We start from the raw sequence: 13,161 nt of genomic DNA on the forward strand, positions 1-13,161 counted from the left end.
CCCGGCACAGTGACTCAGTTACCTCGGCACATTGACTCAGTACCCCGGCACACCGGACTCAGTACCCCGGCACATTGACTCAGTACCCCGCACAGTGACTCAGTACCCCGGCACAGTGACTCAGTACCCGGCACAGTGACTCAGTACCCCGGCACAGTGACTCAGTACCCCGGCACAGTGACTCAGTACCCCGGCACAGTGACTCCGTACCCCGTCACATTGACTCAGTACCCCGGCACACCGACTCAGTACCCCGGCACATTGACTCAGTACTGCTAACTCCTACTCCTTATATATAGTCTCATTATTGTTATTTTATTGTTACTATGTCCTGTTGTTATTTTGCTAATTCTTCGTACTTTTAAACTGTGCGTTGTTGGTTAAGGGCTCGTCAGTAAACATTTCACAATGAAGTCTACACCTGTTTTATTCCGCGCATGTGACAAATACAATTTGATTTGAAAAGACTTTTCAATGTATAAACAAAACAATCACATTTTCACAAATAAAAACAATTGCGCATTTTATCTATTTTGTTGCGGGCCAGGCCAGCCATGGACAGCCGTGTATTGGTTGGCTTGGTCTATTCTGTTTACGGGCCAGGCCAGCCATGGACAGCCGGGTATTGGTTAGTTTGGTGTAAGGGCCTCCCGTGCAGTGACAGCGGAGGTGGGAGATATATGGACTCCAACACACCAAAATAATGGTGTCTATAAGTGCTCTATAATAGCGTGGCTAGACCCGACGCTGCCACCGATCCAAAGGTCATGACAGCAGGAGTAAATTACATATTAACTATTGCGGAACACTCAAGGGGGTCACAGCAGTGGGGTTAACCCCTGACCTTTTAACCTCCAGTGTTTGCTGTTCCACCTTAAAAGATGGCGGGATTAAGGGCAGCTCTGTCATAGCTGGTAACAGACCAGGACTGAGGACTGTGTTTACAGACCAGGGACTGAGGACTGTGTATAGCTGGTTACATACCAGGGACTGAGGACTGTGTTTACAGACCAGGGACTGAGGACTGTGTTTACAGACCAGGGACTGATGACTGTGTTTACAGACCAGGGACTGAGGACTGTGTTTACAGACCAGGGACTGAGGACTGTGTCTAGCTGGTTACAGACCAGGGACTGAGGACTGTGTTTACAGACCAGGGACTGATGACTGTGTTTACAGACCAGGGACTGAGGACTGTGTTTACAGACCAGGGACTGAGGACTGTGTCTAGCTGGTTACAGACCAGGGACTAAGGACTGTGTTTACAGACCAGGGACTGAGGACTGTGTTTACAGACCAGGGACTGAGGACTGTGTATAGCTGGTTACAGACCAGGGACTGAGGACTGTGTTTACAGACCAGGGACTGAGGACTGTGTTTACAGACCAGGGACTGAGGATTGTATTTACAGACCAGGGACTGAGGACTGTGTTTACAGACCAGGGACTGAGGACTGTGTCTAGCTGGTTACAGACCAGGGACTAAGGACTGTGTTTACAGACCAGGGACTGAGGACTGTGTTTACAGACCAGGGACTGAGGGACTGTGTATAGCTGGTTACAGACCAGGGACTGAGGACTGTGTTTACAGACCAGGGACTGAGGACTGTGTTTACAGACCAGGGACTGAGGATTGTATTTACAGACCAGGACTGAGGACTGTATTTACAGACCAGGGTGTCTATATTCTTTAATAAAATACTTGTGTGTGTTTATTTCTCTGTGACTCTAGTTATGATATAATCATGTCAGACGACTACTATCAGATATAAGAAGAAAAAATCCACATCATCTTTGTATACGCATTCAATGCATAGCTGGTATTCGAATGAGATGGGAAATATTTTAAGATAAATAAGATAAGATAAATGTATGGTCAAAATGATGAGTCACACCAAACATCGAATCGCACTAAAAGTACCAACCCTACCAAAGAGGAGACTACACCCAGAAAACCCCCTTCCATTCCACAGGACATTATAGATGTCCATCTCCTCAACCCTACCAAAGAGGAGACTACACCCAGAAACCCCCTTCCATTACACAGGACATTATAGATGTCCATCTCCTCAACCCTACCAAAGGGGAGACTACACCCAGAAACCCCCTTCCATTACACAGGACATTATAGATGTCCATCTCCTCAACCCTACCAAAGGGGAGACTACACCCAGAAACCCCCTTCCATTACACAGGACATTATAGATGTCCATCTCCACAACCCTACCAAAGGGGAGACTACCTACACCCAGAAACCCCCCTTCCATTCCACAGGACATTATAGATGCATGTCCATCTCCTCAATCTCGGCCCTCGTCTTGCAGATTAAGGTCAGGATTTAAGGTATGTTTCATATGTTTCTAAAACAGGTACTGGACTGGAGGGGGACTGACCTGCAGGGATATGATTACTGTTGGAGTGGTTTATGTCTACGTCTGCTCTGAACACACGCATACGCACACACGCACACACACACACACACACACACACACACACACACACACACACACACACACACACACACACACACACACAATGTACAATGAAGGGAAGCTCTGGAAGCCACACCATCACCCCATAACCCCGCCTGCTTGCCAAGGTGCCTGCCAAGGTGCCTGCCAGGGTGCCTGCCAGGGTGCCTGCCAAGGTGCCTGCCAAGGTGCCTGCCAGGGTGCCTGCCAATGTGCCTGCCAGGGTGCCTGCCAAGGTGCCTGCCAGGGTGCCTGCCAAGGTGCCTGCCAGGGTGCCTGCCAGTCCTCCTCCAGGCCTCCTCCAGGCCTCCTCCAGTCCTCCTCCAGGCCTCCTCCAGTCCTCCTCCAGGCCTCCTCAAGTCCTCCTCCAGGCCTCCTCTAGTCCTCCTTCAGGCCTCCTCCAGGCCTCCTCCAGGCCTCCTCCAGCCCTCCCCCAAGCCTTCTCCAGTCCTTCTCCAGGCCTCCTCCAGGCCTCCTCCAGGCCTCCTCCAGTCCTCCCCCAAGTTTCCTCCAGTCCTCCTCCAGTCCTCCTCCAGTCCTCCCCCAGTCCTCCCCCAAGCCTCCTCCAGTCCTCCCTGTCCTCCCCTATTCCTCCTCCAGTCCTCCCCAGTCCTCCCCCAGTCCTCCCCCTAGCCTCCCCCAGTCCTCCTCCAGTCCTCCTCCAGTCTTCCCCCAGTCCTCCTCCAGTCCTCCCCCAAGCCTCCTCCAGTCCTCCCCGTCCTCCCCCCAGTCCTCCCCCAGTCCTCCCCCAGTCTTCCCCCAAGCCTCCTGCTTTCTGCTAATAGCCGTGACACATGGCGCGGCACTAATTCATGTATTTCCCAATAACACCAGGCTAACCCTTTGCTGCATACACAGACAGTAGACACGTCCCAAATGGCACCTTATTCCCTTTATAGTGCACTACTACTATTGTAGTGCACTATAAAGGGAATAGGACTCCAGTCAAACATAGTGCACTATATCAAGAGTAGCGTGCCATTTTGGGACACAGCCCAGTGTGAGGTAGAATATGAGTCTGATATTAATCCATGGATAATCAGAGGTCCTGGAAGGGGTCTCTCTGGTGTTTGTAATGACAATGTTGACGCGACTGGAATATTTACATTTCTGATGATGTGTTTCTCTGGTCTTGTGTCCACAGAATAGACACAGTGTTATTTTGATTAGCTTTACTGTTGTCTAGTGGCACGGACTTACCTCAGGAAAAAATGTAATTCATTTCTGAATGGAATTAGAGGCGGTATTGCAATATCCACTTCATCATGGGATTTTTAAAATATTGTTTTTTTTTACCGAAACGGGATTCTAATGTGTTATTTTGCATCGTTATATATGAAAACATATTCAGAGTGTAGGTGACACATGCATCAAGGCCTCAGAGAAAAGGGACAAAAACACAATCTACACTACATGACCGAAAGTATGTGGACACCTGCTCGTCCAACGTCTCATTCCAACATCATGGGAATTAATATGGAGTTGGTTTCCCGCCCTCTGCTGCTATAACAGTCCTCCACTCTTCTGGGAAGGCTCTACACTCAATGTTTGAACATTTCTGAGGGGGGACTTGCTTCCATTCAGCCACAAGAGCATTAGTGAGGTCGAGGCACTGATGTTCGGCAATTAGGCTTGGTTTGCAGACTGCGTTCCAATTCATCCCAAAGGTGTTGGATGGGGTTGAGGTCAGGGCTTTGTGTAGGCCAGTCATGTTCTTCCACACTGATCTCAACAAACCATTTCTGTACGGACCTCGCTTTGTGCACGGGAGCATTGTCATGCTGTTTGGCCTTCTCCAAACTTTTGCCACAGAGTTGGAAGCACAGAATCCTCTAGAATGTCATTGTATGCTGTAGCGTTAAGATTTCCCTTCGCTGGAACTAAGGGCCTATACCGAACCATGAAAAACAGACCCAGACCATTATTCCTCCTCCACCAAACTTTACAGTTGGCAATATGCATTCAGGCATGGTAGCGTTCTCCTGGCATCTGCCAAACCCAGATTTGTCCGTCGGACTGCCAGATGGTGAAGCGTGATTCATCACTCTAGAGAACGAGTTTCCACTGCTCCACAGTCCAATGTCGGTGAGCTTTACACCCCTCCAGCCGACACTTGTCATTGCGCATGGTGATCTTAGGCTTGTGTGCTGCTGCTCAGCCATGGAAACCCATTTCATTAAGCTCCTGATGAACAGTTATTGTGCTGACGTTGCTTCCAGAGGCAGTTTGGAACTCGGTAGTGAGGGTTGCAACCGAGGACAGACAAATGTTTTGGCGCTATGCTCTTCAGCACTCGCAGGTCCCGTTCCGTGAGCTTGTATGGCCTACCACTTCGCGGCTGAGCCGTTGTTTCTCCTAGATGTTTCCACTTCACAATAACAGGGCTTACAGTTGACCGTGGCAGCTCCAACTGGGCAGAAACATCTAGGAGAAATGTTTTGTTGGAAAGGTGACATCCTATGATGGTGCCACGTTGAAAGTCACTGAGCTCTTCAGTAAGGCCCATTCTACTGCCAATGTTTGTCCATGGAGATTGCATGGCTGTGTGCTCGATTTTATACACCTGTCAGCAACGGGTATGGCTGAAATAGACAAACCCGGGAATTTGAAGGGGTGTCCACATGTGTATATATAGTGTTTTTTTGGTTGTTTTGATTATTTCAGCAAATAAAAAACTCAACAAGAAATCTTACCTCGTTTTCTTTAGCCAAGGTTTCTCAGGGAACCCTTTAACACTCCAGAAGGAATATAAAATAAAAATTGAAGTAAAAATTGAAGTAAACACCTGTATTTTTGTGGTTTGGCTTCAGTATAACTGTAACGGTTTTCTTCTGGTGAAAGAGAGGTGGACCAAAATGCAGCGTGGTTAGTTTTGTACATCTTTAATAAAGATGAAAAATACAACAATCTACAAAACAAGAACCGTGAAAAACCGAAACAGTCCCATCTGGTGCCACAAACACAAAGACAGGAACAATCACCCACAAAACCCAACACCAAACAGTCCTATCTGGTGCCACAAACACAAAGACAGGAACAATCACCCACAAAACCCAACACCAAACAGTCCTATCTGGTGCCACAAACACAAAGACAGGAACAATCACCCACAAAACCCAACACCAAACAGTCCCATCTGGTGCCACAAACACAAAGACAGGAACAATCACCCACAAAACCCAACACCAAACAGTCCCATCTGGTGCCACAAACACAAAGACAGGAACAATCACCCACAAAACCCAACACCAAACAGTCCCATCTGGTGCCACAAACACAAAGACAGGAACAATCACCCACAAAACCCAACACCAAACAGTCCCATCTGGTGCCACAAACACAAAGACAGGAACAATCACCCACAAAACCCAACACCAAACAGTCCTATCTGGTGCCACAAACACAAAGACAGGAACAATCACCCACCAAAACCCAACAGTCCTATCTGGTGCCACAAACACAAAGACAGGAACAATCACCCACAAAACCCAACAGTCCTATCTGGTGCCACAAACACAAAGACAGGAACAATCACCCACCAAACCCAACAGTCCTATCTGGTGCCACAAACACAGGAACAATCACCCACAAAACCCAACACCAAACAGTCCCATCTGGTGCCACAAACACAAAGACAGGAACAATCACCCACAAAACCCAACACCAAACAGTCCCATCTGGTGCCACAAACACAAAGACAGGAACAATCACCCACAAAACCCAACACCAAACAGTCCCATCTGGTGCCACAAACACAAAGACAGGAACAATCACCCACAAAACCCAACACCAAACAGTCCCATCTGGTGCCACAAACACAAAGACAGGAACAATCACCCACAAAACCCAACACCAAACAGTCCTATCTGGTGCCACAAACACAAAGACAGGAACAATCACCCACCAAAACCCAACAGTCCTATCTGGTGCCACAAACACAAAGACAGGAACAATCACCCACAAAACCCAACAGTCCTATCTGGTGCCACAAACACAAAGACAGGAACAATCACCCACCAAACCCAACAGTCCTATCTGGTGCCACAAACACAGGAACAATCACCCACAAAACCCAACACCAAACAGTCCCATCTGGTGCCACAAACACAAAGACAGGAACAATCACCCACAAAACCCAACACCAAACAGTCCCATCTGGTGCCACAAACACAAAGACAGGAACAATCACCCACAAAACCCAACACCAAACAGTCCCATCTGGTGCCACAAACACAAAGACAGGAACAATCACCCACAAAACCCAACACCAAACAGTCCTATCTGGTGCCACAAACACAAAGACAGGAACAATCACCCACCAAAACCCAACAGTCCTATCTGGTGCCACAAACACAAAGACAGGAACAATCACCCACAAAACCCAACAGTCCTATCTGGTGCCACAAACACAAAGACAGGAACAATCACCCACAAAACCCAACAGTCCTATCTGGTGCCACAAACACAAAGACAAGAACAATCACCCACCAAAACCCAACACCAAACAGTCCTATCTGGTGCCAAACACAAAGACAGGAACAATCACCCACAAAACCCAACACCAAACAGTCCTATCTGGTGCCACAAACACAAAGACAGGAACAATCACCCACCAAAACCCAACACCAAACACCAAACAGTCCCATCTGGTGCCACAAACACAAAGACAGGAACAATCACCCACCAAACCCAACAGTCCTATCTGGTGCCACAAACACAAAGACAGGAACAATCACCCACAAAACCCAACACCAAACAGTCCCATCTGGTGCCACAAACACAAAGACAGGAACAATCACCCACAAAACCCAACACCAAACAGTCCCATCTGGTGCCACAAACACAAAGACAGGAACAATCACCCACAAAACCCAACACCAAACAGTCCCATCTGGTGCCACAAACACAAAGACAGGAACAATCACCCACAAAACCCAACACCAAACAGTCCTATCTGGTGCCACAAACACAAAGACAGGAACAATCACCCACCAAAACCCAACAGTCCTATCTGGTGCCACAAACACAAAGACAGGAACAATCACCCACAAAACCCAACAGTCCTATCTGGTGCCACAAACACAAAGACAGGAACAATCACCCACCAAACCCAACAGTCCTATCTGGTGCCACAAACACAGGAACAATCACCCACAAAACCCAACACCAAACAGTCCCATCTGGTGCCACAAACACAAAGACAGGAACAATCACCCACAAAACCCAACACCAAACAGTCCCATCTGGTGCCACAAACACAAAGACAGGAACAATCACCCACAAAACCCAACACCAAACAGTCCCATCTGGTGCCACAAACACAAAGACAGGAACAATCACCCACAAAACCCAACACCAAACAGTCCTATCTGGTGCCACAAACACAAAGACAGGAACAATCACCCACCAAAACCCAACAGTCCTATCTGGTGCCACAAACACAAAGACAGGAACAATCACCCACAAAACCCAACAGTCCTATCTGGTGCCACAAACACAAAGACAGGAACAATCACCCACAAAACCCAACAGTCCTATCTGGTGCCACAAACACAAAGACAAGAACAATCACCCACCAAAACCCAACACCAAACAGTCCTATCTGGTGCCAAACACAAAGACAGGAACAATCACCCACAAAACCCAACACCAAACAGTCCTATCTGGTGCCACAAACACAAAGACAGGAACAATCACCCACCAAAACCCAACACCAAACACCAAACAGTCCCATCTGGTGCCACAAACACAAAGACAGGAACAATCACCCACCAAACCCAACAGTCCTATCTGGTGCCACAAACACAAAGACAGGAACAATCACCCACAAAACCCAACACCAAACAGTCCCATCTGGTGCCACAAACACAAAGACAGGAACAATCACCCACAAAACCCAACACCAAACAGTCCCATCTGGTGCCACAAACACAAAGACAGGAACAATCACCCACAAAACCCAACACCAAACAGTCCCATCTGGTGCCACAAACACAAAGACAGGAACAATCACCCACAAAACCCAACACCAAACAGTCCTATCTGGTGCCACAAACACAAAGACAGGAACAATCACCCACCAAAACCCAACAGTCCTATCTGGTGCCACAAACACAAAGACAGGAACAATCACCCACAAAACCCAACAGTCCTATCTGGTGCCACAAACACAAAGACAGGAACAATCACCCACCAAACCCAACAGTCCTATCTGGTGCCACAAACACAGGAACAATCACCCACAAAACCCAACACCAAACAGTCCCATCTGGTGCCACAAACACAAAGACAGGAACAATCACCCACAAAACCCAACACCAAACAGTCCCATCTGGTGCCACAAACACAAAGACAGGAACAATCACCCACAAAACCCAACACCAAACAGTCCCATCTGGTGCCACAAACACAAAGACAGGAACAATCACCCACAAAACCCAACACCAAACAGTCCTATCTGGTGCCACAAACACAAAGACAGGAACAATCACCCACAAAACCCAACAGTCCTATCTGGTGCCACAAACACAAAGACAGGAACAATCACCCACCAAACCCAACAGTCCTATCTGGTGCCACAAACACAAAGACAGGAACAATCACCCACCAAACCCAACAGTCCTATCTGGTGCCACAAACACAAAGACAGGAACAATCACCCACAAAACCCAACAGTCCTATCTGGTGCCACAAACACAAAGACAGGAACAATCACCCACAAAACCCAACAGCCCTATCTGGTGCCACAAACACAAAGACAGGAACAATCACCCACCAAAACCCAACACCAAACAGTCCCATCTGGTGCCACAAACACAAAGACAGGAACAATCACCCACAAAACCCAACAGTCCTATCTGGTGCCACAAACACAAAGACAGGAACAATCACCCACAAAACCCAACAGTCCTATCTGGTGCCACAAACACAAAGACAGGAACAATCACCCACAAAACCCAACAGTCCTATCTGGTGCCACAAACACAAAGACAGGAACAATCACCCACCAAAACCCAATAGTCCTATCTGGTGCCACAAACACAAAGACAGGAACAATCACCCACAAAACCCAACAGTCCTATCTGGTGCCACAAACACAAAGACAGGAACAATCACCCACAAAACCCAACAGTCCTATCTGGTGCCACAAACACAAAGACAGGAACAATCACCCACAAAACCCAACAGTCCTATCTGGTGCCACAAACACAAAGACAGGAACAATCACCCACAAAACCCAACAGTCCTATCTGTTGCCACAAACACAAAGACAGGAACAATCACCCACCAAAACCCAACACCAAACAGTCCTATCTGGTGCCAAACACAAAGACAGGAACAATCACCCACAAAACCCAACACCAAACAGTCCTATCTGGTGCCACAAACACAAAGACAGGAACAATCACCCACCAAAACCCAACACCAAACACCAAACAGTCCCATCTGGTGCCACAAACACAAAGACAGGAACAATCACCCACAAAACCCAACAGTCCTATCTGGTGCCACAAACACAAAGATAGGAACAATCACCCACAAAACCCAACAGTCCTATCTGGTGCCACAAACACAAAGACAGGAACAATCACCCACAAAACCCAACAGTCCTATCTGGTGCCACAAACACAAAGACAGGAACAATCACCCACCAAAACCCAACAGTCCTATCTGGTGCCACAAACACAAAGACAGGAACAATCACCCACAAAACCCAACAGTCCTATCTGGTGCCACAAACACAAAGACAGGAACAATCACCCACAAAACCCAACAGTCCTATCTGGTGCCACAAACACAAAGACAGGAACAATCACCCACCAAAACCCAACACCAAACAGTCCTATCTGGTGCCACAAACACAAAGACAGGAACAATCACCCACAAAACCCAACAGTCCTATCTGGTGCCACAAACACAAAGACAGGAACAATCACCCACAAAACCCAACAGTCCTATCTGGTGCCACAAACACAAAGACAGGAACAATCACCCACAAAACCCAACAGTCCTATCTGGTGCCACAAACACAAAGACAGGAACAATCACCCACCAAAACCCAACACCAAACAGTCCTATCTGGTGCCACAAACACAAAGACAGGAACAATCACCCACCAAAACCCAACACCAAACACCAAACAGTCCCATCTGGTGCCACAAACACAAAGACAGGAACAATCACCCACCAAACCCAACAGTCCTATCTGGTGCCACAAACACAAAGACAGGAACAATCACCCACAAAACCCAACAGTCCTATCTGGTGCCACAAACACAAAGACAGGAACAATCACCCACAAAACCCAACAGTCCTATCTGGTGCCACAAACACAAAGACAGGAACAATCACCCACAAAACCCAACAGTCCTATCTGGTGCCACAAACACAAAGATAGGAACAATCACCCACAAAACCCAACAGTCCTATCTGGTGCCACAAACACAAAGACAGGAACAATCACCCACAAAACCCAACAGTCCTATCTGGTGCCACAAACACAAAGACAGGAACAATCACCCACCAAAACCCAACAGTCCTATCTGGTGCCACAAACACAAAGACAGGAACAATCACCCACAAAACCCAACAGTCCTATCTGGTGCCACAAACACAAAGACAGGAACAATCACCCACAAAACCCAACAGTCCTATCTGGTGCCACAAACACAAAGACAGGAACAATCACCCACAAAACCCAACAGTCCTATCTGGTGCCACAAACACAAAGACAGGAACAATCACCCACAAAACCCAACAGTCCTATCTGTTGCCACAAACACAAAGACAGGAACAATCACCCACCAAAACCCAACACCAAACAGTCCTATCTGGTGCCAAACACAAAGACAGGAACAATCACCCACAAAACCCAACACCAAACAGTCCTATCTGGTGCCACAAACACAAAGACAGGAACAATCACCCACCAAAACCCAACACCAAACACCAAACAGTCCCATCTGGTGCCACAAACACAAAAACAGGAACAATCACCCACAAAACCCAACAGTCCTATCTGGTGCCACAAACACAAAGATAGGAACAATCACCCACAAAACCCAACAGTCCTATCTGGTGCCACAAACACAAAGACAGGAACAATCACCCACAAAACCCAACAGTCCTATCTGGTGCCACAAACACAAAGACAGGAACAATCACCCACCAAAACCCAACAGTCCTATCTGGTGCCACAAACACAAAGACAGGAACAATCACCCACAAAACCCAACAGTCCTATCTGGTGCCACAAACACAAAGACAGGAACAATCACCCACAAAACCCAACAGTCCTATCTGGTGCCACAAACACAAAGACAGGAACAATCACCCACCAAAACCCAACACCAAACAGTCCTATCTGGTGCCACAAACACAAAGACAGGAACAATCACCCACAAAACCCAACAGTCCTATCTGGTGCCACAAACACAAAGACAGGAACAATCACCCACAAAACCCAACAGTCCTATCTGGTGCCACAAACACAAAGACAGGAACAATCACCCACAAAACCCAACAGTCCTATCTGGTGCCACAAACACAAAGACAGGAACAATCACCCACCAAAACCCAACACCAAACAGTCCTATCTGGTGCCAAACACAAAGACAGGAACAATCACCCACAAAACCCAACACCAAACAGTCCTATCTGGTGCCCACAAACACAAAGACAGGAACAATCACCCACCAAAACCCAACACCAAACACCAAACAGTCCCATCTGGTGCCACAAACACAAAGACAGGAACAATCACCCACCAAACCCAACAGTCCTATCTGGTGCCACAAACACAAAGACAGGAACAATCACCCACAAAACCCAACAGTCCTATCTGGTGCCACAAACACAAAGACAGGAACAATCACCCACAAAACCCAACAGTCCTATCTGGTGCCACAAACACAAAGACAGGAACAATCACCCACAAAACCCAACAGTCCTATCTGGTGCCACAAACACAAAGACAGGAACAATCACCCACAAAACCCAACAGTCCTATCTGGTGCCACAAACACAAAGACAGGAACAATCACCCACAAAACCCAACAGTCCTATCTGGTGCCACAAACACAAAGACAGGAACAATCACCCACAAAACCCAACAGTCCTATCTGGTGCCACAAACACAAAGACAGGAACAATCACCCACAAAACCCAACAGTCCTATCTGTTGCCACAAACACAAAGACAGGAACAATCACCCACCAAAACCCAACACCAAACAGTCCTATCTGGTGCCAAACACAAAGACAGGAACAATCACCCACAAAACCCAACACCAAACAGTCCTATCTGGTGCCACAAACACAAAGACAGGAACAATCACCCACCAAAACCCAACACCAAACACCAAACAGTCCCATCTGGTGCCACAAACACAAAGACAGGAACAATCACCCACAAAACCCAACAGTCCTATCTGGTGCCACAAACACAAAGACAGGAACAATCACCCACAAAACCCAACAGTCCTATCTGTTGCCACAAACACAAAGACAGGAACAATCACCCACCAAAACCCAACACCAAACAGTCCTATCTGGTGCCAAACACAAAGACAGGAACAATCACCCACAAAACCCAACACCAAACAGTCCTATCTGGTGCCACAAACACAAAGACAGGAACAATCACCCACCAAAACCCAACACCAAACACCAAACAGTCCCATCTGGTGCCAC

The sequence above is a fragment of the Oncorhynchus kisutch genome, unplaced genomic scaffold (genome assembly GCF_002021735.2).
Source record: "Oncorhynchus kisutch isolate 150728-3 unplaced genomic scaffold, Okis_V2 Okis03b-Okis08b_hom, whole genome shotgun sequence".
Classification (NCBI taxonomy): domain Eukaryota; kingdom Metazoa; phylum Chordata; class Actinopteri; order Salmoniformes; family Salmonidae; genus Oncorhynchus; species Oncorhynchus kisutch.